General features: G+C 41.4%; 1 protein-coding gene across 7 annotated transcripts in view; it reads left to right on the top strand.

Annotated features, from left to right (window-relative positions):
* The first annotated feature begins 2,862 nt into the window (after positions 1–2,862).
* Positions 2,863–22,367, top strand: part of DICER1 (dicer 1, ribonuclease III) — a 69,048-nt gene continuing 49,543 nt past the window's right edge. For 3 of the 7 annotated variants that reach the window (XR_004958583.1, XR_004958584.1, XM_036253297.1), the window contains exon 1: positions 2,882–3,057. The gene's annotated coding sequence lies outside the window, so the exon portion shown is untranslated. Of the gene's footprint in view, positions 3,058–17,247; positions 17,588–22,367 lie in introns of those variants that run through there. The other 4 variants (XM_036253271.1, XM_036253290.1, XM_036253280.1 and 1 more) reach the window with 4 other exon arrangements.

Below are 22,367 nucleotides of genomic sequence, written 5' to 3'. Positions count from 1 at the left end.
AAATTCTTCCCTTTGGGTTAAGCTACTTCAGGTTGGTTTCTGGTACTTGCAGAGTGTCTTAAACAAAGATATATGTATATCCTGGCCTGTTCTTAAAAAATATAAATAAGCCCTGGCCAATTTGGCTCAGCAGTTAGAGTGTCAGCCTGCAGTCCAGAGAGACCCGGGTTCGGTTCCCACTAAGGGCACGTATCTCGGTTGCAGTTTGTCCCCAGCCCTGGTTGGTTGTGCGGGTGGTAGCCACTCGATGTGTCTCTTTCACGTCAGTGTTTTTCTTTCTCTCTCTCCCTCCCACTCTATCTGAACAGAAAATGGAAAAATGTCCTCAGGTGAGGATAAAATATATATATATATATATGACAAGAAAACAAATTGTGGAACATAGTTAAGGCAAAGGGAAAATAAAAATTAGCCCACAGAAAATGCATACCACATGGTACTGTACTGTTGCTTAATATGGGCTGAAATATTAGCTCTAAGATTTTTAGTGATCTAAACCAAGTATGAAACACTCTCCCTGACAAGGTTCTGTCTCCAGATTTAAAACACACCAGCAACTGGAGGATGAATAGATACACCATTGGAACAGAATAGTCTAGACGTGAACTCTTCAACAAATGGGCAATAAATGGCAAACTGTGTAGCCATCTGGAAAAAATATTAATTTGGATCCTTACCTTACCTCGTACACTGAATCAGTTCCAAATGGATCAATGTTTAATTGCAAAAGGCTGGAAGTCTAAATGTCCATCAGTAGAGTATTAGTTAATAAATTGTGGCATATCCCTGCAATAAAATGTTATGAGAATTGAAAAAAATAGTGAGGCGCTTTGTATATATTGCTGTAGACATATCTTCTTGATATATTAAGTAATAAAAAGCAAGATGTAATAATTGTGTATGACATGCAACTATTTTTGTAAATTGGGGGACCGTTTTGGCTTCTATAGGCATAAAATATTCTCTGGAAGAATGAGCAAAATGTAAATGGTTACATGTTTGGGCATGGAGACAGGTGTAGGGGAGAGATTCCTTTTGTTCTTGTTGTTGGTAATCCTCCCCTGAGGATATTTTCCCATTAATTTTTAGGGGGGGGGGACTGAGAGAAACATTGATGTGAGAGAGACACATAGATTGGTTGCTTCCTGCACAACCCCGACCAGAGCTGGGGATCAAACCTGCAACCCAGGTTACTACTGTATACCTTTTTATGCTTTCTGATGGATGAACCATATATATGTACTACTTATTTAAAAAATTTTTAAAAACTAAGTAAAATTAGACAAACATGCTGATGGAGAAGCCCAGCTCGTTTGGACAGATTGAGAGGATAGCAGGAAGGGTTGAAAGTTTTACCTGCCCACAAATTCCCACTGCTGGTGGACCCCCATGGCTACCCTCACGGTGAGATGCCATCCTTCTCATAAAGGATAATCTCCCCAAAACCTTTCCATATATTATGGGGGAGGGCTAATGCCCACAATGCTTGCCATATAAAAAACATTACTTTTAGGGAAAACTGCCGAGAGCATTCTATTTCCTCGTTTTACCCATGAACATTCTGTTTAGGTGAATATACAATAACTATATGATTAAAATTTGGGCACAGTAGTGACTGAGCACATCAGTTTCAAAGCCAGAATACCTGGGTCCAAATCTCTGGTGTTCCCTTATTACTTGTTTACTTGCTAGAGGTTATTAATTTTGTTCATCTTAATAGACAGGGGGTGGGGGCAATCACAGCACCTACCTCATAGGGCCCATATAAAGACCACCGCATACACCAGCCTGTCCAATTGCAATATAATGTGTGCCAATGTGAAGCATTAAATTTTTTCTAGCACTCACATTTTTAAAAGACACAAATAAAAGTAATACTTATTCCACTATATCAAAAATGTTACCACTTCAATATGTAATAGCTGTAACACATACATGTTTCGGGTTCTAGCTGATAAGTGCTCAGCAGGCCTCTGTCCAGCACACAGTAGGTGCTGACTCTTGAGAGCAGAAGCATGGCTGCTTACCACACCTCATCTGGAGTAAACCTCGGGTGAGTCCTCTGGAAGAGATGTCTACATTTTGGGATACATTAATAGGATTTTCCTCAAGTCAGTCCCTTGGCCTCCATGTTTTCATTCACAGCTACAAGGTATGGTACCTGGTAGCAACCTATGCACATGACACATTACAGAAGTGGGGCAGGGTCCCCATCTCAGTATGTGGTGTCCCAGTTCCGGGGCTGGCCGTGGGGTCTGTTGCACCCCCCTGTCCCCCCCAAATAACAGAGGACCCTGCACCACTGACACGGGGGTCAAGTAGGCGAGCACAAAGGTCTTTTAAAAATGGGAGGGGAGTGGGAAAAGGACGCCGAGCCCTCGGGAGAACAATTACGGCCGTGGAGCAGGGCCACGTTCAGGGGGCGGTGGGTGGCACAAAGGGCAACAAAGGAGGCAGACGAATTCCGAGCGCCCAGAGGTTCTGCCAAACTGAGCGGGCACCGCACCCTCGGCGCGCGGGCCCACGAAGGCCACAAAGTCGCGGGGCCGCGGCGATGGAACTCCCCGGGCCGGGCCGGCGCTGGGCCGCAAACACCACCTCGGCCTCCGCCGCCGCGTCGCTGTCTCCCGGCTCCTGAATGGCTGAGGGGCCGGGATTAACCTTTCACCGCCGCGCTCTGTCCAATCACAGGCTCGCTCTCATGCGGACGCGGGGCGAGCGGAGCGTGGTGGGCGGACGGGGCGGCGTGGGCGCCGGTGGGATTCTCCAAGCGGCGGTGCGCCGTTGCCGCGGGCCGTGCGCGGGCTGCGGGCGAGCCGGGCGCTGCGCAGTCTCCGCAGGCGCCGGCGGGAGGGGTCGAGGCGGAGGCGCGGCGCGGCGCAGGCTGCTGCAGGCCCAGGTGAATGGAGTAACCTGACAGCGGGAACGAGGCGACGGCGAGCGGGAGGAAATGGCGGCGGCGGCGGCTCCGGGCGGCACCGGGAGGCCTGGGCTGTGACGCACGCGCCGGAGAGGGGTCCGATGGTTCTCGAAGGCCCGCGGCGCCCCGTGCTGCAGGTGAGGCGGGCTCCCGCGGAGCCGCTTTGTGTCCGGGGCGGGGAGCGGCCCCGCCCGGCCCGCGTGGGCGCCCCGGCCCTGGGCCCGCGCTCCGGCCTGGCCTGCGGGGCGGAGACGGCGCGGGCAGATGGCGGGCCTCGCCTGGTCCGGGGCGGCGCGGCCTGCGGGGCCCGCGTCCGCCCGCCGGGCTCTGCGCCTGCCCCTGCCCTCACCCTGGCGCCCCTCCTGAGCCGCCGCTTGGGAGGGACTTTGTGCGGCCGCTCCGACCTGGATGGGGACGCGGGCGCCCCGCACCCGGAGCCGAGCGCGTCCTGAGCGCTCGGTCCGGCCCGCGGAGAGCAGGGCTTTGACAGGTCCAGTTACGCTCGGAGTGCGGTGGCCTCGGCAGCGGCGCCTCGGGAGCATCCCGGGGACCTGCGGTGCTGGCGGCCACCGCTCCGGGCCCCAGGGGACACCTTCGGAAGGGCCGGGAGGGAAGGAAGCCTGGCTGCGGATGCTGGCAGGACAGCGCGAACCTTCGGGGCGGCGCGGGGGAGAACGGGGAGGCTTGTTCCTGTTTATTGGCAGGTGACCAGGTCTGGGTCCCAGGGGACGGGTGGCCGAGGCCATCTTTCCGCCCCTCCCCTCCGATGTTTTTGTGCCAGAACTTCTGGACCCTGCAGAGGAGCCTCTCGTTAGGGCTTTAAATCTTTGAGAAATCAGTGTGTGTTTTAAGTTAGCACACCAGATTTATGTAGGTTACCGAGAAAAGCTGAGCGGTCCCGATGGCTTTGCCGGCCCCGCAGTGCCAGCAAACCACGAGTGTATCCTCAATAGCCCGAAGATTTGCAAAAACGGAGATGAGTGGGGAGCCCTTGCTCTGTAGTGTTGAGTGAGTTTTTTTGGTGAAAAAAGTCTTGCTGGAAAGGCACGCATTACTGATCCCTGTAAGTCTACGTGTTCTTCTAAGGAGCGCTGTTTAAAAACAGTCACCTAATTCAAGAGTGTTACTTTGAAGTCTTTGCTTTTTGCGGTGCTTGGTTCTTTGACCTTTCTGAATCTTTACAATTCTGATTTTCAGTTGCCTTCGTGTTGCTGCTGCTTAAAGTGCAGTAGTCAGTGAAAGGAAAAGAACAAAAGTTAGGTAACTTGGAAATTATGTATTTTTAATATGCTTCAATAAAAGGTTAACTAAATTGAAAAGTGTTGATATAAACATTAAAACTTCTAAATAAAAATACCTATCTTAACCAAGAGCTCCATTAATTTATTACAGGATGGGTGGTGGTACAGGATTCTGGAGGAGGTGGCTAGTGGATAGTAATTTTAGTATTACTAATACCTGTAGGAACTATGTTCTGGAATAATCAGTTTATTTTGCCACGTGTTGTCTTTAAAACTAGTTAGCTACATGTGCTCGATATATATTATATGCACTGTATGCCACGTATACACACACAGTTTTATAAAACTTTGTCTATAGGTTAGAAACACTGAAGATTGCTTTTAATATGGTCACTTGAAGCATTTAAATGGTAATGTTGGTTTATGGGTTTATGCATGGCAGTGAAATGCTGTTTCAAGAAAAGATGTATTAGTCAAATTTAATTTGGGGAGCAAAGACTTTCTTTTCCTGAACTGATTTTAGTAAGGGCTCGCTTTTTCTGCTACCATCACATCATTAAAGGTTAAGCTCTGTCTACTGTATAATGCTTGTGGTTCTGTGTAGGAATTGTATAGTGAGGTTGTTTTGCCATTCCTGAGTTTTATTATCTTGGTTTTAGAAGACACTTTATTTTGATGTGGGTCATGATCTTATTTGGTAGTGATTTTGTGGTGTTGTATATTGGGTAGTATGTTCAGTGTTACCTTCTAGGAAGAATGACTTTTATGACATTGAGATATTTATTCCCTGCTTCTGCCTGACATGTAAGACGCTTGTTTCATTGGAGAAAGTAGATATTTAATAGACATTCTTCTGCTTGTGAACTTAACATCCTGTGAGTATTACTTGTGGCAAAGGAGAGATGGAGACTGTATTAATTAGAAGAGTTTCTTTGTTATATGCCAATATGTTTCAGGTGCTTTTTTTGTTTGTATGTTTGTTTTTGTTAATTGTCACCCGAGGAGGATATTTTTCCTTTGATTTTTAGATAGAGTGGGAAGAAGTGGGGGTGTGGGGGAGAGGGAGAAGCATCAATGTGAGAAAGACACATCAATTGGGTTGCCTCCTGCATGATCCCAACCGGGGCAGGGGGTTGAAACTGCAATCTAGGTATGTGGCCTTGACCGGAACTTGAACCCGAGACCCGTTGGTCCATAGGCTGGTGCTCTAACCACTGAGCCAAACCTGCCAGGGCTCAGGTGCTTTTATATACATTCTCATTTAGTCCTTCCTGTGACTCTGAGACACAGTCCTTATGTTACACACGCAAAACTAAGACTTCAATTATTGCCCAGAGTTATGAGTCGAAGTGGCAGAGCCAGGACTGCCATGGTTTGATTTCAGAGCCGTTGCATGTGTGCTCTTTTCGTTGCATTACGGTGTTGTTGTAAGTGGATTTTAGAGGAAGAATCTATGTAGCATGTAGGTAAGTCCTTAGTTAATACTTGTTGAATGAAGGAAACACTGTCTAACCTTAAATGTTCAGGTGACCTCTCATCTGAATATTTCAGATTTTTTCCTTTTATTTGTGGTAAAATATATGTAACAAAATTTATCATTTTAACTATTTCTAAGTGTAGTTTTGTGCCATTAAGTACACGCATTGTTTTGTAACTATCAGCACCATCCATCTCCAGAACTTTTTCCTTTTTCTCAACTGAAAGTCTGTACCCATTAAACACTAACTCCCCATTCCACCCTCCTTCCAGCCCCCGACAGCCATCATTCAACTTTGTCTATGAATATGACTACTGTTGGAACCTCATATAAGTGGCGTCATACGATATTTGTCCTTTTATGACTGCTGTATTTCACTTATACATCTTCAGGGTTCACTTATGTTGTGGCATGTGTCAGGATTTCCTTCTTTTTTTTTTTATCCTCCAACCGAGGACACTTTTGCATTTATCTTCAGATAGAGTGGGAGGGGAGAGAGGGAAAGAGAGGGAGAAACATCGACGTGAGAGAGACGCCATCGAGTGGCTGCCAACCACACAACCCCAACCGGGGCTGGGGACAAACTGCAACCAAGGTATGTGCCCTTAGCGGGAACCAAACCTGGGACTCTCTGGTCCGCAGGCCAGTTTTCTCACCGCTGAGCCAAACCAGCCAGGGCAGGATTTCCTTCTTTTTTAAGGCTGAATAATGGTCCATTGTATATGTAATACAACACATTTTATGTATCCATTCATCCATAGGACACCTGGGTGGCTTCTGCCTTTTGGCTTTGTGAATAATGCTGCTGCAAACAGGTGTACAAATATCTGTTTGAGTCCCTGCTTTCATTTCTTTGGAATACATGCCCAGAAGTGGCCAGATTGTTTCTTTTTTCCTGTGTGATTTTTATATTTTTAATCCTCACCCTAGAACATGCTTAGAGAGAGGAAGGGGAGGGGAAAGAGAGAGAAACTTTGATGTTAGAAAGATACATCGATTGGTTGCTGTCTGTATGCACCCTGACCTAGGATCAAACTCACAACCCAGCCCTGACCGATTTGGCTCAGCGGTTAGAGCGTAGGCCTGTGGACCAGAGTCCCAGGTTCCTTTCCCGTAAGGGCATGTACCTTGGTTGCAGTTTGTCCCCGGCCCCAGTTGGGGTCATGTGGGTGACTACCAGTTGATGTGTCTCTCTCACATCAATGTTTTTCTCTCTCTCTCTCTTTCTCCCTCTCTCCCTCCTGTTCTGTCTGAAGTTAAATGCAAAAATGTCCTCAGGTGAGGATAAAAAACAAAAACAAAAAACTCACAACCCAGTTATGCACCCTGACTTGGAATCAAAACAGCAGCCTTCTATTGTACAGGATAACACTCAACCAACTGAGCGACCTCAGCCAGGCCATATTCTTTCTCGATCATCAAAACATTGGACTCAGAATTTACTGCAATAAGAGTTTTCTCAGGGCTGTTCCTGACATGATAGTTCCTTGTCAAGAAAGACTTTCATCTCCTCGAGGCCCAGGATTAATTCATTTTTAAGATCTCAGTTCCCATCAGTGTTTGGCTAGTGGATATTCAGATAACTGAGTTTATTTTGTTGGTCCATCACGGAGCTAGGTTGTGCTCTTGGCTGCTGGAGGACAAGACTGGAAAGGTCTGTATTTAACTCATATAAATAGTAAGTTGGAGCCAAATGATTGGTCTTGTTTACCTTATGCTCCACTTTTTTGAACATTCAAGAGTTTAACTCATTTTGAAAGCCCGATGGATGTACATGTTTTATTATTTGTCCAGTTTGAGAAAGGATTTGAGATGGGTTTATAATAATAGGTGTTTGAAAGGACTGAAAATGGTAAAGGTTGAGAAATACAGCATGGAAGGGGCTGGAGGGAATTAGATGAGAAGGTTAGGGCAAGGATAGCTCAGCATCTGCATGTAACTAAAAGTTGTTGTTTTTTTTTTAATTTAAATTATGAGTCAAAGGGAAAGAGGAAATGGTATTAACTAGAGTTGGCATTGATTAATGAAAGGAAGTATACCAATTAACCAGGAGAAACAGACTTTACTCTTGTATGAAAAATAAGTGATTGTTTAATTTCTTACATAAAATGATATTAATAATATAAGGACAAAATGTTGTACAAATGATAAAGAAACATTTTTCACATGCCATTTTAGAGAAACTGGATAAAAGCCTCAGGCATGATAGAAAAGCTTTAGTAATACAGGTGTACATCATTCTGGTGACTTGATTAATTAGAGTTTAATTAATTTATCTTTCAGATGATTTCCCTGAAATATCAGTTGTCTCATTCAGGCTTTTGACAGAAGCCGAATGACAATCTATTCACAAATGAACTTCTTTCTGGACATACAGGCAGTTAGGATTTTCCAAATTCTATCTGCCAGTCTTTAGGAATGTGTGTTGGCTAAAAAGTAGGGCTGCTTGTGTGCTGCTGTACAGTCACTGTATGAAGACATAGGAAGCTTTACATTTGGTCCTTGAACAACGAGGGGCTTGAGGGGCACTGACCCCCCCCCCCCCCCCCGCAAATACCAAAATCCTTGGGTGCTCAAGCTTCCTATGTATAATGGCCTTCTGCAACCATAGATCAAAAGCAATACAGGTATTTATTGAATAAAAATCCACATATAAGTGGACCCTCATGGCATTTGTTTGAGGGTCGACTATATTTTTGAGGTCTAGCTGATGAAATTGAAATTTTCAGTAATGTAAGAAGGCCTTTGTTAAAACAAATTCAGAGTACAAATGGCTTTCTTATTTATCTAAAATGATCAATGAATTGTTGGTTCTCCATTAATGTACAAAGTTATATAGGGCACAGATTGCTCAGCATCATTTAAATGACTGAGAAGATGCCACAAGAAAGCATTGTCTGAGGATGTCTATAAGACTTACTGGAAATAAGACATTAAATACTTAAAATTTGGCCTTACTGTTTTGGTTTTTGAGACTCGTAGTGACACCAAGTGTCTGTGTTAAGGTTTTTAGAATAGCCCTGGCCAGTTTGGCTCTGTGGTTGGAGCATTGGCCTGCGAACCAAAGAGTTATGGGTTTGGTTCCCGCTAAGGGCACGTACCTTGGTTGCAGTTTGTCTCGGGCCCTGGTTGGGGTCGTGTGGGTGGCGACTACTTGATGTGTCTCTCTCACATCAATGTTTTTCTCTCTTCCTCCCTCTCTCCCTCCTGCTCTATTCTGGAGATAAATGCAAGAATGTCCTCGGGTGAGGATTAAAAAAATAAAAAACACACTTGGAAATTCTTTTGAGGATTAGAACATGCCAGCAAACCATAAGGAGAGAAGGATCTCAGTTTAAAAACTGATCTTGAGCCCTGGCTGGTTTGGCTCAGCGGTTAGAGCGTCGGCCTGCGGTCCTGAGAGACCCGGGTTCGGTTCCCGCTAAGGGCGCGTACCTCGGTTGCAGTTTGTCCCCGGCCCTGGTCAGTTGTGCGGGTGGCAGCCACTCGATGTGTCCCTTTCACATTGATGTTTCTCTCTCTCTCTCTGTTCCTCTCTCTCCCTCCCACTCTACCTGAACAAAAAATGGAAAAATGTCCTCGGGTGAGGATAAAAAAAACCACAAAAACAAAAAAAAAACTGATCTTGAAATGGTATAGAAAGCTTCTTTGATTAAGGAGTTAGATTAGTAGCCCTATTGGAAGGGGAAAAGAAAGGCAGTAGACATATCTGATATTTTGGGATTCCAGGATTTCTGTCTTCCTTCTATTGGTAACAGCCTAGGAGGGAGAGATTAACATGATGATCCCAAAGGCTTGAGTGGCCTCTCCTCTTACAGGTCCTGCTGCACAACCATCACTCAGGGGTAGCTCTGATGAGTGGCATTTTAAGCCACTCAAAATTAAATATTAATTTGCAAAATTAAATATTAATATTTCATTTTTAGCATTATAGGGATGTTTAAGATCAAGTCTTTGATGTTGGAGAGACCAGGGTTCAAATTCAGTTTCCTCTAGTTTATAGCTGAGGAGCAGGGTATATGACAACTTTCCTTTTGGTGAACTGGTCATAACAGTTTCTACTTCTTGAGGTTGTGAAAAAATGAGTTTCTTAAGCTCTTAGCTGATTTCTGGCACATAACTACCATTTGATAAAATTTAGTTGGTAATTTTTATTGAAATAAGTATGTTAGAGAAAATCATGCTATACTCTTAATGTGATTAGATTAGCTTATGTTTTTCCTTCTAAAATTTTTAACACTGAGATGTATGTCTATATTTATAATGGAAAATGAAAAAGGAAGAGAGGGCTTGAGAACAATATTTTACAGACAAGTTCTCTGTATTGAGAATTGTCTGTGCTGGAGCAAATGGTCCAACTATTTTAGTAATGCCAAGTATAATAGTTAGCCTTAAATATTGCTAACTTTCCCTAAGTAGCCAATCTCCTTTTGTTATGCATGAATAAATACATCATCTTTGAATCTGTATTTTGAACCAGCTTAAACTTTTTGTGTGTCTCATGTACTTGATGTGAGCCCATGGTCTTTACTCTCTGGAGCCTCCTGATTTGATGAAAAATATTAATCTTACCCCCAGAAAAATGTACATTCTCATGCTGTTACATACAATTATAGGAGGTACATGGACTCCCCCAAATGCTATCTATAGATGCTTCATTTAAGCTGTGTCTGCACATATAGTGACAAGTAATAGGTTAACTCAGGAAAAACAAAATTCTGAATTATTGAGGCATGATTGGTTGGTGGAACTGAATGTATAGTGTAAAATAATGAGTGGTAAAGAAACCTATGCTCTAGTTTAGTTTTACTTCTAAATAACCAGCTGTGGGTTAAGGGGAGATCATGTTGGCCTGTCTAGACTTAGCTTTTATTTTCTCACTATAAAATTAGAATATTTATAAGTCTCCAGCATATCTTACTTATAGTCAGTAATCTTTGAAGCACCCATATAATTCAGGTACTTCTCTATTTCAAGCAGAGATTCTATACTAAATATTAGACATGAAAAAGAGACTGCATTTGCTGAGCATTAAGGTTTGCGTGTAGAGACCAAAAGAAAGGACATGATGGAATTGTGAGATGATCTGAGCAGGAAATGTAAGATGAAAATCTTGCGAAATAGTCTTAAAAAGTAGATAAAGTTAGATTTTTGCTTTGAATGGATGGCAGAATCTTTCAGAGACAATTGAGTCTTTTCATCTTCTATCTTTCCATTTAGTACAGCTCAGTAAATGTTTGTTAATGGATGAAAATCTGGCACACTGTTCAGTGCTTTCTATCTGAATTCCAAGTAACCTATTGAGAGGCCTCTGGTACTGTTAATGAGAAGAAAAGTATCTAATAGGCACCCTGGTATTTTAATTTTAAAAGCTTTTATTTTGTATATAACACTGTACTGAGATTACACAGCCATTTTTACAGTTTTGTATAGCTACACATGAGGGGAAAAAACCCTAATTTCTAAATCTTTATATGTACGTGTTAAATAATGTTATGCCAAACACTATTTTGAGTGTTTTTAGGAAAGTGCAGAATTTTGTTGATAAAAAAAATATGGACAAATAATAGAACAACCTAAATTAGGCATTTACATGTCGTATGTAAATTGAACTGTAATTAGGCTAGCTGTAATTGCTTTTAAAATGTTTTTTAATTTTTAAATCCTCAGTCGAGGATATTTTTCCATTTATCTTCAGATAGAGTGTGAGAGAGAGGGAGGGAGGGAAAGAGAGAGAGAGAGAGACATCTATGTGAGAGGGACTCATCGATTGGTGACCACCCACATGACCCCAACCAGGGCTGGGGATTGAGCCACAGCTGAGGTACGTGCCCTCGACTTGAATTGAACCCGAGACTCTTTGGTCCATGGGTTGATGCTCTAACTGCTGAGCCAAACCGGCCAGGGCAGCAAGCTGTAATTTCTATATGCTACTGTATTAGTATCTTAAAAGGAGTAATTCTTATTTTTTAATCTTCACCAAAGGATATTTTTCCATTGATTTTTAGATAGAGTGGAAGGGAGAGAGAGAGAAAGAAACATTGATGTGTGAGAGAGAGACATCAATTAGTTGCCTCCCGTATGACCCCAATGGGGGCTGGGATCGAGCCTGCAACCCATGTACATGACCTTGACTGGGAATTGAACCCAAGATCCTTCATTCGGTCTGAGGGCTAGTGCTCTAAACGGAGCCAAACTGGCCAGGGCAAGGAGTAATTCTTTTTTTTTTTTAATCCTCACCCAAGGATATATTTCCATTTATCTTTAGATGGGAGGAGGGGGAGATGGAGAGAAAGAGAAAGAGAGAAAGAAAGATCAGTATGAGAGAAACACATTGATTTGTTGCCTTCCTCATGACACTGACCAGGACTGGGGACCTAACCACAACTAAGGTACATGCCCTTGACTAGAATCAAACCTGAGACTCTTTGGTCCACAGGCCGACGCTCTAACTGCTGAGCCAAACTGGCCAGGGCAGGAGGAATTCTTTATTGCTTATATAATATATTGACTTTGGTTTCCTACTCTCTTCAATAAAATATGCGAAATAAGGCATTGCCAAACAGTGTTCTTCTTTTTGGACACATTTCCATTGACCTACAGGGTGGGGTAAAAGTGGTTTTACAGTTTGGAGTACTTGAAATAGAGAATTCTTGTGTTATTTTTCATACAAACAACTGTGAACCTACTTTTGTCCCACTCTGTCTGAACAGAATTCTGAAGGAAAATATTGTTTTTACACTCAGTCTTTGCAAACCTGTAGCTTTTCCTGTTGTTGAACATTAGGAAAATGCCAACATTTTTTTACATATGGGTTAGGTCCATACTTTGGCCAAGAGTAGGAAAATAAAAAATTTTCTTAAAGCTTCTTTAGCATAGGTACACACATACATATACACAGACAATACACACAAACACACACACATACATACATATGTACATATATGTAATCTGTCTTGTGTAACCAGCACATGCTCTGACAAAATGCTTACTCTGTTGTTTGTATTGAGTGAAGAAAAAATTACACAGTACATTGTAGTTTCTATAAAATTAACTTATCTAGTTTGTTTAACTATGTCTGAACCTCCTTTATGATGATAATCACTGTTATGGTAGAGCTTTTCATTTTAATAGAGCAAGAAGTCATTATGTAGTGTTTGTGTCAAACAGTAAGTCATGTTTAGTCTTCAGCTGAATGGAATAAAGATATTAGAAAAAGTAGTGAGATATATAGTTAGTTATTGTGTGTTAATTGAGCACCTCTGTTTCTTGACAAAAAAGGCCAAGAGAAATGTAAGTGGATAGGACTGATTTCAGTTGCTAAGGCTTTACGTTTAAAGCAATATTTACTTAGATGTTTATGCAGATTCAGTTAAAAATAAAATATTCTGTTATTTTGCTTCTTTTATCTGAAGTTGGGTCCAGTGATTTTCAACCCCTTGGAGAGATCAAAAGGAACATCTCCAGATGCAGTTTATTTTGACGAGCAAATCAGTGTAAATAGATACCTTTTTTGAGATCATAATGTATATGTGGAAATAAAAGTTTGGAAGCAGACAAAATTTTAAGAATTCTACCTTTCCCATTTATTAGTTAAAAGGCTTTTGATAAGTTATTCCAAATCCCTGTTAAGTGGAGGTGATACTTAGCTTTGTTTTGAGGATACTGTTAAACCAGATAATAGAATTTAAATGCTCAGTAACGTTTTCTCCTTTCCCCTCTTACTCTGGGAGTTTTTGGTATTTCATACCCACTGTGGTAAATGAAGAATTTTTATATATTGTGTCAAGGATTGTTTTCTTCTCTTTCAAAATAAACTTTAAATTAAATCAATTTCACTGAACAGGCAAGTGCATAAATCACAAAGCTGTATAAAGTGAACACACCTGTAGTCAGTGCCCAGCTCAAGGAACAAATAGTGACCCCTCCCAGGCACTACCCCCATACTGACTTGATTACCTTTACTTATTTTTCACTTTATATAATGGAAATCATATAGTATGATTTTGTGTTGGGCTTTTGTGTTGCATTTCTTTCACTTAACATTTTTAGTTTGTGAGATTCATTCAATGTTGTATCTAATATTATATGAATGTCAGTATTTATTTACTTGTCATAATGTTGATGAACATTGGGCTTGTTTGCTGTTTTATTAAGAAAGTGCAGTTCTGAACCTTCTTGTGCGTGTTTTTTGTTGAATATATGTACATATTTCAATTGGGTATACACTTAGGAATGGAATTACTCGGGATGTATGGTATGTGGTATGTTCAGCTGTAGCAGATACTTCCAGTTTACAACTCGATCAGCAGTTCTCTAGGATAAAAAAAAAATCAGTCTTGGCTGCTGTGGCTCAGTGGTTGGAGTGTCAGCCCGTAAACCAAAGGGTCTTGGGCTTGATTCCTGGTCAGGAGGAAGTACCCTGGCCCTATCAGGATGCATGTAAGCAGGTTCTCTAGGCTCCACATTCTCCCCACACTTGGTCTTGTTGGTCTTCATTTTAGCTATTCTAATGGGTGTATGGTAGTAGCTCATTCTTGTTTAATTTGTATTACTCTGACTGCTTATGAAATTTATTGACTATTTTGATATCCTGTGCTGTGAAGTCCTTTTTGCCCACTCAATTTGCTTGTCTGCCTTGTGCTTATTGATTTGTAGGAGTTTTTTTTATATATTCTACTCTGGCTTGCTTTTTCACTCTCTTAATCAGATCATTTAATGAACACAAGTTGTAAATTTAATGTAGTCCAGGTTGTCAATTTCTTTTTCCCCTTTATGATTAGTGCTTTTTATATCTTGTCTAAGGAATTTCTACTTATTCCAAGGACATGAAGGTATTCGCCTATCTTTTTTTCCCTAATAACGTTATTGTTTGATTTCGTGCATTTAGATACATAAATCTACCTGGCATTGATTTTTGTGTGTGATGTGAGGCAGGAGTCAAGATTCACTTTTTCCATCTGGATAAACAATCTAATTTTTATTTGGAAGGACTGTTCTTTTCCCTTCTGTACTACAGTATTGTCTTTATCATTAATAAAGTAAACTTATGTGGGTCTGTTGCCACATATTATTGTTTCATTGTCTATTCTTGTGCCAGCACCCACACTATCTTAATTACTGTAGTTTTATTGTAGGTCCTGATAAAGTGATTGATTTTTGTTGTTAATCCTCACCAGAGGATATTTTTTTCATTGATTTTTAGAGATGCGGGGGTGGGGGGACATCGATGTGACAGAGACACATCCATTGGTTGCCTCCTGCATGCACCCTGATAGGGCCAGGGTACTTCCTCCTGACCAGGAATCAAGCCCAAGACCCTTTGGTTTACGGGCTGATGCTCCAACCACTGAGCCACACCAGCCAAGACTGATATATTTTTTTTTATCCTCATCCGAGGACATTTTTCCATTTTTTTTGTTCAGATAGAGTGGAAGGGAGAGAGAGGAAGAGAGAGAACCCAGGTCTCTCTGGACTGCAGGCCGACGTGCTAACGTCGGCTGAACCAAACTGGCCATTTTCCTTTTTTATATTTCTGGTTTCAGTTTGGTAGGATTTTGTTTAGGATTTTTATGTTTTTTGTTTGAGAGATAGGTCTGTAATTTTACTATCCTTGTAAGGTTTTTGTGTCAAGTTTATGCTGGTCTCATAGGAAGAGTTGGGAAGTAGTCTCTCTTTTTTCTGTCCTGAAGAGTTAGTTTTGAAGATTGGAGTTATTTAAATATTTAGAAGAATCACAAGTGAAGCCATCTGGGCTTGGAGTTTTTAATAATCAAATTTTATAATTCATTTTCTTTAAAAGGTATAGGCCTCTTCAGATTTTCTGTTTCTTCAGATGTTAACTTTGGTAAATTGTGTTTTTTCAAAGAATTTGTCCACTTCATCTAAAGTATTTCCTTGAGTGGCCACTAGGAAGTAATTGATACTAAAAATAATCAGATAAAACTGCTCCATTTGGAAAAATTACAACTTTTTAATAGATCATTATGTAATATAAAGAATACTCTTTGTTGTGTGTATAGAAGAATAGATAGTGGTTAATGCTACTTATTTTAGGTTTTTTAATACTCTTAGGAGTTAGGCACAAGTGTGATTTATGTAAACAAAGTTAGTTCCTTGAAAACTAATGATACTCAAAAGCTCTTGGTAGCTCACTTGGTTAGAGCATCATCTGGATACACCAAGGTTGGTGGTTTGATCCCTGGCCTGGGCATATATAAGAATCAACCAATGAATGCAAAATAAGTGGAACATAAATTAATCTCTCTCTTTCTTTGTCTCTCAAATCGATAAATTAAAGAATTTTTAATAAGAAGCTATTGATTGGTATGTGAAATCTGTAATTAGATTGGAAGCTAAATTTCTAATTTTTGACCAAAATTCACGATGGATTAATCCAACCAGTGAATGATAATTTAACGTATCCTTAAGTGTTCTTTGTTTCTAAGTAATAGTGAACATAATAATAAGTCAAGTATAAAATAGGAGTATCTTAAAAATGTTTTGTGAAAGGGACTGTGAGTATTCAAATGGCTTCAACTTCCTCCCTCCAGTACATACAATTCTTTTTCCACATCCCCCATCTCATTTTAGTGATTTGCACATTTCACTTGGCTAATGAACTAAATGTATGTGTTGTGGATTATGTAGGGGAGCAAGAGAGCCTGGGGCCCGATGTCTTTGTGCATCTCATTGTAGAAATGAGCTGAGTCAGAGGTGAGGTCATGAGCCCAAGGCTTTGCAGGTAACAAATGGATTCAAGCACGACTCTTCCTTTCCTCTCATCTGTATTTGTTCTGTAATGTATTGGGTTTAATTGTAATATAGCTGAGTGAAAGAAGAGTTGTTAGCTTGAGGAGGCTGCATTTATTCTGATGCTGCTGTCCCCCCCCCCCCCCCCCCCCAGAATTCCTGACTTCCTGTAATGGAGGGTTTAGAAATTTTTTATTTTTTGTTGTTTTGTTTTGTTTTGATCCTCACCCGAGGGCATTTTTCCATTTTTTTTGTTCAGATAGAGCGGGAGGGAGAGAGAGGAAGAGAGAGAGAGAGAAACATCGATGTGAAGGGACACATCGAGTGGCTACCACCCGCACAACCAACCAGGGCCGGGGACAAACTGCAACCGAGGTACGTGCCCTTAGCGGGAACCGAACCCGGGTCTCTCTGTACCGCAGGCCAACGCTCCAACTGCTGCACCAAACCAGCCAGGGCAGAAATTTTTTATTTTTAATTGTATTTAGCAGTAGTGAATCTTCATCTTTCTTTTTTAGATTAATTTAATTCTGGAATCACCCAGAGTTCCCTTGGCAGCTGAGTTGGTCCTCCAAATGGAAACACAACAGGCAGGCAAGGATAGAGAATCAGAGCTAGAGATGGGGCATGAACGGTCCTGGTTCTAACATGGTGTGGGTAGGTGGGTGGGTGGTCGTGCTTGACAAGGGACTTTCAGTGCACAAATAGGGACAGTTCCAGGCAAACCAGTATGAGTAGAGGTGATGTTTGTAACAGGAAAAGGAATGTCTGCTCTGAAGGAAAGCGTTAGAGTTCAGGAGTCTCTCCTTTTTGTGTTTAGATATCCTTGTCTACCTCAGGTCCTTGGATTCAGAGTCAGTTGTTCTTGGGCTGAGGTTGACCAGGTGAGAACCCTTGGTATATACCGAGAATAGAAAAGCAAAGGCCCAAGTCTTGCTAAAGCTGACAGGACAAGGTTCAAATCCCCGCAGAGCCATACAGAAAGGCCTTAATGATCTAATTCCTGCTTGTCTTACAGTTTCATTGTGTCACCAGTCTCCCGTGTACAGGTGCTCCAACATGCTGCTGCTGGAATTTCTTCCACCTGACCTGCAGGGCGTCTCACCCCATGATGCCCTGTACTCTCCCTTCCTGACCAGTGCTGTCATTACTCATTCTGTAAAATCGAACTGCAGTCCAGGTCTCACCTTCTCCATGGTACAGATTTGTGTTAGGGATGTTTTGCTCAGTAAACATTTGTTGAATGAATGAATAATTAAGGGGGCAGGAGGTAAAACAAGGGTTTTTAGGTGAGGAAACTCACCTTAAATATTACTTTTTATACTGCTCTGAAATGAACTGGGGTAAGTTCTGTTTTTCTATCTTCTACTGATAGCCAGATACTGATTTATCAGTATTTAGTAGAGTTTTGTTTTTAACTTTATGTTTTAAAATAATTCAAACTTACAGAGTTGTAGGACTAGAATTCCATACATTTACCAACAGTAACAATTTGCTGCATTTGCATTACGGGCCATGCACTCTTTACTACTAAAAAGTTGAGGTATATTTTCTAAGAACAAGAATATTCTGTTACAGAATCACAATTCAGTTATTCAATTCAGAGAATTTAACATTGATGATATTTAAATTTTACCAGTGTTCCTATAGGGGAGGGAAAGTAACTTCCCTCTATGTTCTAGCTCAGTGGATGGGGGCCGAATTAAACTTACAGGGGACAGATTAACTAGAGAAAGGGTTTGTTTTTCATGAACACAGGAGACTCATAGGAATAAGTGAAAACCCAAAGATGTGATTGGGCTTGAGAGCTCATATGCCATTTTAATAAAGGGTGATTATCACCATTTAATAAAGGGTGATAAAGGGTGGAGCCATGATAAGACAAAGAGAAAGGAGTTTGGGCTTCTAGGGGTGGTAAATTGTGGCAAGTAAATATGAGGGAAAGAAACTAAGAGAAGGGAAGGGTTATTTCAGTAAGGGTTGTTTATGCAGGTTCAAGTCCCAGGGTCTCCATTGGTCAGAGTCATCTCTTTCTGGTGCTGGAGTGGGGTAAGGGGACATCTTCACAAGGGGAAATTTATGGCCTGCTTTTAGGCAGAAAGGGGGAGGGCGGAGACTTCCTCCTGTGTCTCCTGCTGCTCTCTTGCCTTCCGCTCACAATACTCGTATGCCAAAGTGATGTATTTTGAAGTAGTGTATTCTGATCCCTCTTCGTCCTAATTATGTCCTTGATAACAATCTTCCTTCCCTAATATGAGAATCAGCCCAGAAATGTACTTTGTGTTTAGTTGTCATGCTTCTTTACTCTTTTAATCTCATAGTTTCTCACCTTTTATCTTTTATGATGCTGACATTTTTGAAGAGCACAGCCAGTTTTGTAAACTGACTCTCAACAGTGTGTGATGGCAGGGGTGAGGAAGTGGGGGAAAGAGCACATAGAGGGGATAAATGGTGATGGGGAAAAAAGAATCTCAGATTTCCTTTTCATGTTTCCTGATGATTAGATTAGATTTGAGTTTTGCACTTTTAGCAGGAAAACTACATAAATTATTTTTTTCAGTTCTTCACATTAGGAAATACATATTATCAGGTGGTCCCAATATTGGTGATGTTAACTTTGTCACTTGGGTTAAGTTAAAGTGGTATCTGTTGGTTTTTTCCAGTGAAAAGTTTCAGTTTCCATGTCAAATAGATGATCTGTGCAGAGCTACTTTGAGATGATTGTAAATATTCTTTCTTAACCATCACCAATAGTTTTAGTATCCATTAATGATTCTTAAAAAAATGTCTTCTTTATTGATTTTAGAGAGGAAGGGAAAGGAAGAGAGAGATAGAAACATTGATGAGAGAGAACATCGATTGGCCACCTCCTGCACGCCCCCCACTGGGGATTTGGCCCACAACCTGGGCACGTGCCCTGACTGGGAATCGAACTGGCAACCTCTTAGTGCATGGGTCGATGCTCAACCACTGAGCCACACCAGCTGGGCCATTAGTGATTCTTGCTTCACTTTTAGTAATGTGATGGTTAAAAATGGTGATTTTCTTTTCTGTTATTCCTTCTACACTTATTAGTTGACATTGAGTAGAGTTTTATCTGGGTTTTAAACCTAATAAAATACAGTTTCTAAAATGAAAAATTAATGAGAAGTATTATTTGAGTCTTTGGGTTTTCCCAGTTGTACTTGAAACTGCAGAGCTGTAAATTGTTGTGGAGACATTTTCAAGGTCAGTGTCAGATCAGGTTACATTAATGTAAGAGACAGGTTTATAGTGGTTGGGAGTTAACCCAGCAGGTCTAGGATGGGAGGGTGAATATAGCTGTATGATGTCAAAATTGCCATTGTACAGATTGATACCTCTCTAGCTTTATTACTCTCAGGTTAGCCCTGAACTTTTCTCTGTAGAAGCAGTGGCAAGGATGGGGGCATTAAACTTATTAAACTAATTTGGTCATTTAAAGTCTTTAAAACATAATAAGTATCTAAATTGAAATTATCTTTGACCTACAAAGATACATGTCAATTTAAGTTTAGATGAAGTTTATTATCAACAGAGTTAATTAATGAAAATATGTTTATGGATATTTCCAGCTTTTCTTGAATTTGGTGTAATCAAGTATGAGATTAGCTTTAGTTTCAAAGATTTAACAGATTTGGGGTGGAGGGTTTAGCAATGGCAGTAACATTTAATTAGGAACGGAGATGCAATGAAGCCCTCATTTGGATGGTATGGATAGCCCATGTGTGCTGGGTGGGAGGTGGAGTCAAATGAAAGCAGTTCTAAGGGAAAGCTTGGAGGTGGGGCCCCAGAAGGGGATGCAGGTGTTACGGCGTTCTAGGGAAAGCAGAGAACATGGGTGCTTGCTCATATTGCACACAGCACTGATGTGCTTTACTCCTTCCCTGGAACTTTTTTTTTATCCTCACCCGAGGACATTTTTCTTTTCCAGATAGAGTGGGAGGGAGAGAGAGAGAGAAAAACATCTACGTGAAAGGGACACATCGAGTGGCTGCCACCCGCATGACCCAACCAGGGCCGGGGACAAACTGCAACCGAGGTACATGCCCTTAGCAGGAACCGAACCCGGGTCTCTCTGGACCGCAGGCTGACGCTCTAACCGCTGAGCCAAACCAGCCAGGACCCCTGGAACTTTTAAAACTTTTAATATGTTTTCATTCCTGATTAAACATTCATCATACTCACCAGTTTCTTAGGCTCATTTTGTTTCAGGACCGGACCTCTTATTAATATTAAAATATCCATGTTGCCCTGGCTGGTGTGGCTCAGTTGGTTGGGCATCATCCTGGGGATTATCCTGTGTATCGAAAGGTTGCCATTGATTTCCGGTCAGGGTACATGCCTGAGTTGCAGGCTTAGCCCCTGTAGGCGGCATGCAGGAGGAGGCAGCCAGTGGATGTTTCCTCTTTGATGTTTCTCTCTATCCCTCTCCTTCTAAAATAATGAATGAATGAATGAATGAATGAATGAATGAATGAATGAATGAAATGTCCATGTTATATTGTGTTAAGATCGCTTAACATAGAAAATTGTGGCCCTTTTTTCCTCATGGGTGCTCTTATGTGGTATAAAAGATAAGCAGAAGGTGTCAGGGATTGAATGCATACAGCTCTAGCACTTGTTGAACAATGTTTTTATTGGGTCAAGTACAGAAACTTGGAATCAAACATTAACCTTAAAACACACCTTGAAAGCTAATGGTGTGTTAATTATTTACCTGTCTTGAAACAAAACTGCAGGATAAATGTCATTATAGGTAACGAATGGGAAGGGCAGGTATCTGTGCCATTTTGATGAGTTGGAATGTTCTTTTTCAGAAGTATTATAAGAAAGTGGGCCATTGGCTGGCAGCCTAGAGATACTTTTTACAGTGATACCTCGGTTCTCGAACGCCTCGGTTTTCGACCAAATGGAGATTCGAGAAACTTTTGTCTCGGAATCCGAACAAATATTTGGAACTCGAACTTCCGAGATGAGCCGAGTTGAGCCGAATGGCGTTCATTCGGCCCAGCGCGCCTTGCTTGCGTCATCAGTGTGAGTGCAGAGAGAGAGTCACACTGTGTGGAGTCACGCTTTCCTATTGGTTTCATTGCTTCGGTTCTCGAACAATTCGGTTCTCGACCGTCCTCCTGGAACGAATTATGTTCGAGAACCGAGGTATCACTGTATATGGAAATTTTGATAGATAGAATTTGTTAAAATCTTGCTTGACCTGCATTCAAATTCAATTTTGGACAAATCTAATTTTAGGCATAATTACGTTGCAATGTAAACATAATATATTTTTGTTACAGATTTAGAAAAACTTAGAAATTTGTTTGGTTCATAGAGGAGTGCAAGAAAAGAAGGCTATTGAATTTGTGGCTTAAGTTATAGAAATGGGAGTAAAATTTACCATAGTTACTGACTTTGAAGGGAGAAGTTTTTCTTTTCCAGTACCTAAAACAGAATCATATATCTCTAAACTATTGTCTTTGTACAAATCATTCTCAGTTTGAAAGTTTGTTTTCCAGTTCTAAAAGTAATAAAGTTTTCAAATTTTAGGTAATTGTATGTTATTATTATTTTTTAATGTTTATTGGTTTTAGAGAGAGAGAACATCATTGTGAGAGAGAAACATCACTTGCCTCCCATATGTACCCTGACCAGGGTGACCAGGATGAAACCTGAAACCTAGGTATGTGCCCTGCTGGGAATCAAACCAGCAACCTTTGGGTACATGGGATGAGACTCAAACAAACTGAGCCACACAGGCCAGGGCATCAAATTGTAGGGAATTTTATTTATGTGTTTTTAATCCTCACCCCAGGATGTTTTTCTATTTATCTTCAGACAGAGTGGGAAGGATGGGGTGGGAAGAGAGAGAGAGAAACATTGACTTTAGAGGGACACATCAATTGGTTGCCTCCCCCATGACCCCAACAACCAGGGCTGGGGATGAACCCACGACTCTTTG

Source organism: Molossus molossus, unplaced genomic scaffold, assembly GCF_014108415.1.
Source record: "Molossus molossus isolate mMolMol1 unplaced genomic scaffold, mMolMol1.p scaffold_m16_p_1, whole genome shotgun sequence".
NCBI classification, from domain to species: Eukaryota; Metazoa; Chordata; class Mammalia; order Chiroptera; family Molossidae; genus Molossus; species Molossus molossus.
The sequence above is the reverse complement of the archived record's forward strand: the minus strand, read 5'-3'. Positions and strand labels throughout refer to the sequence as shown.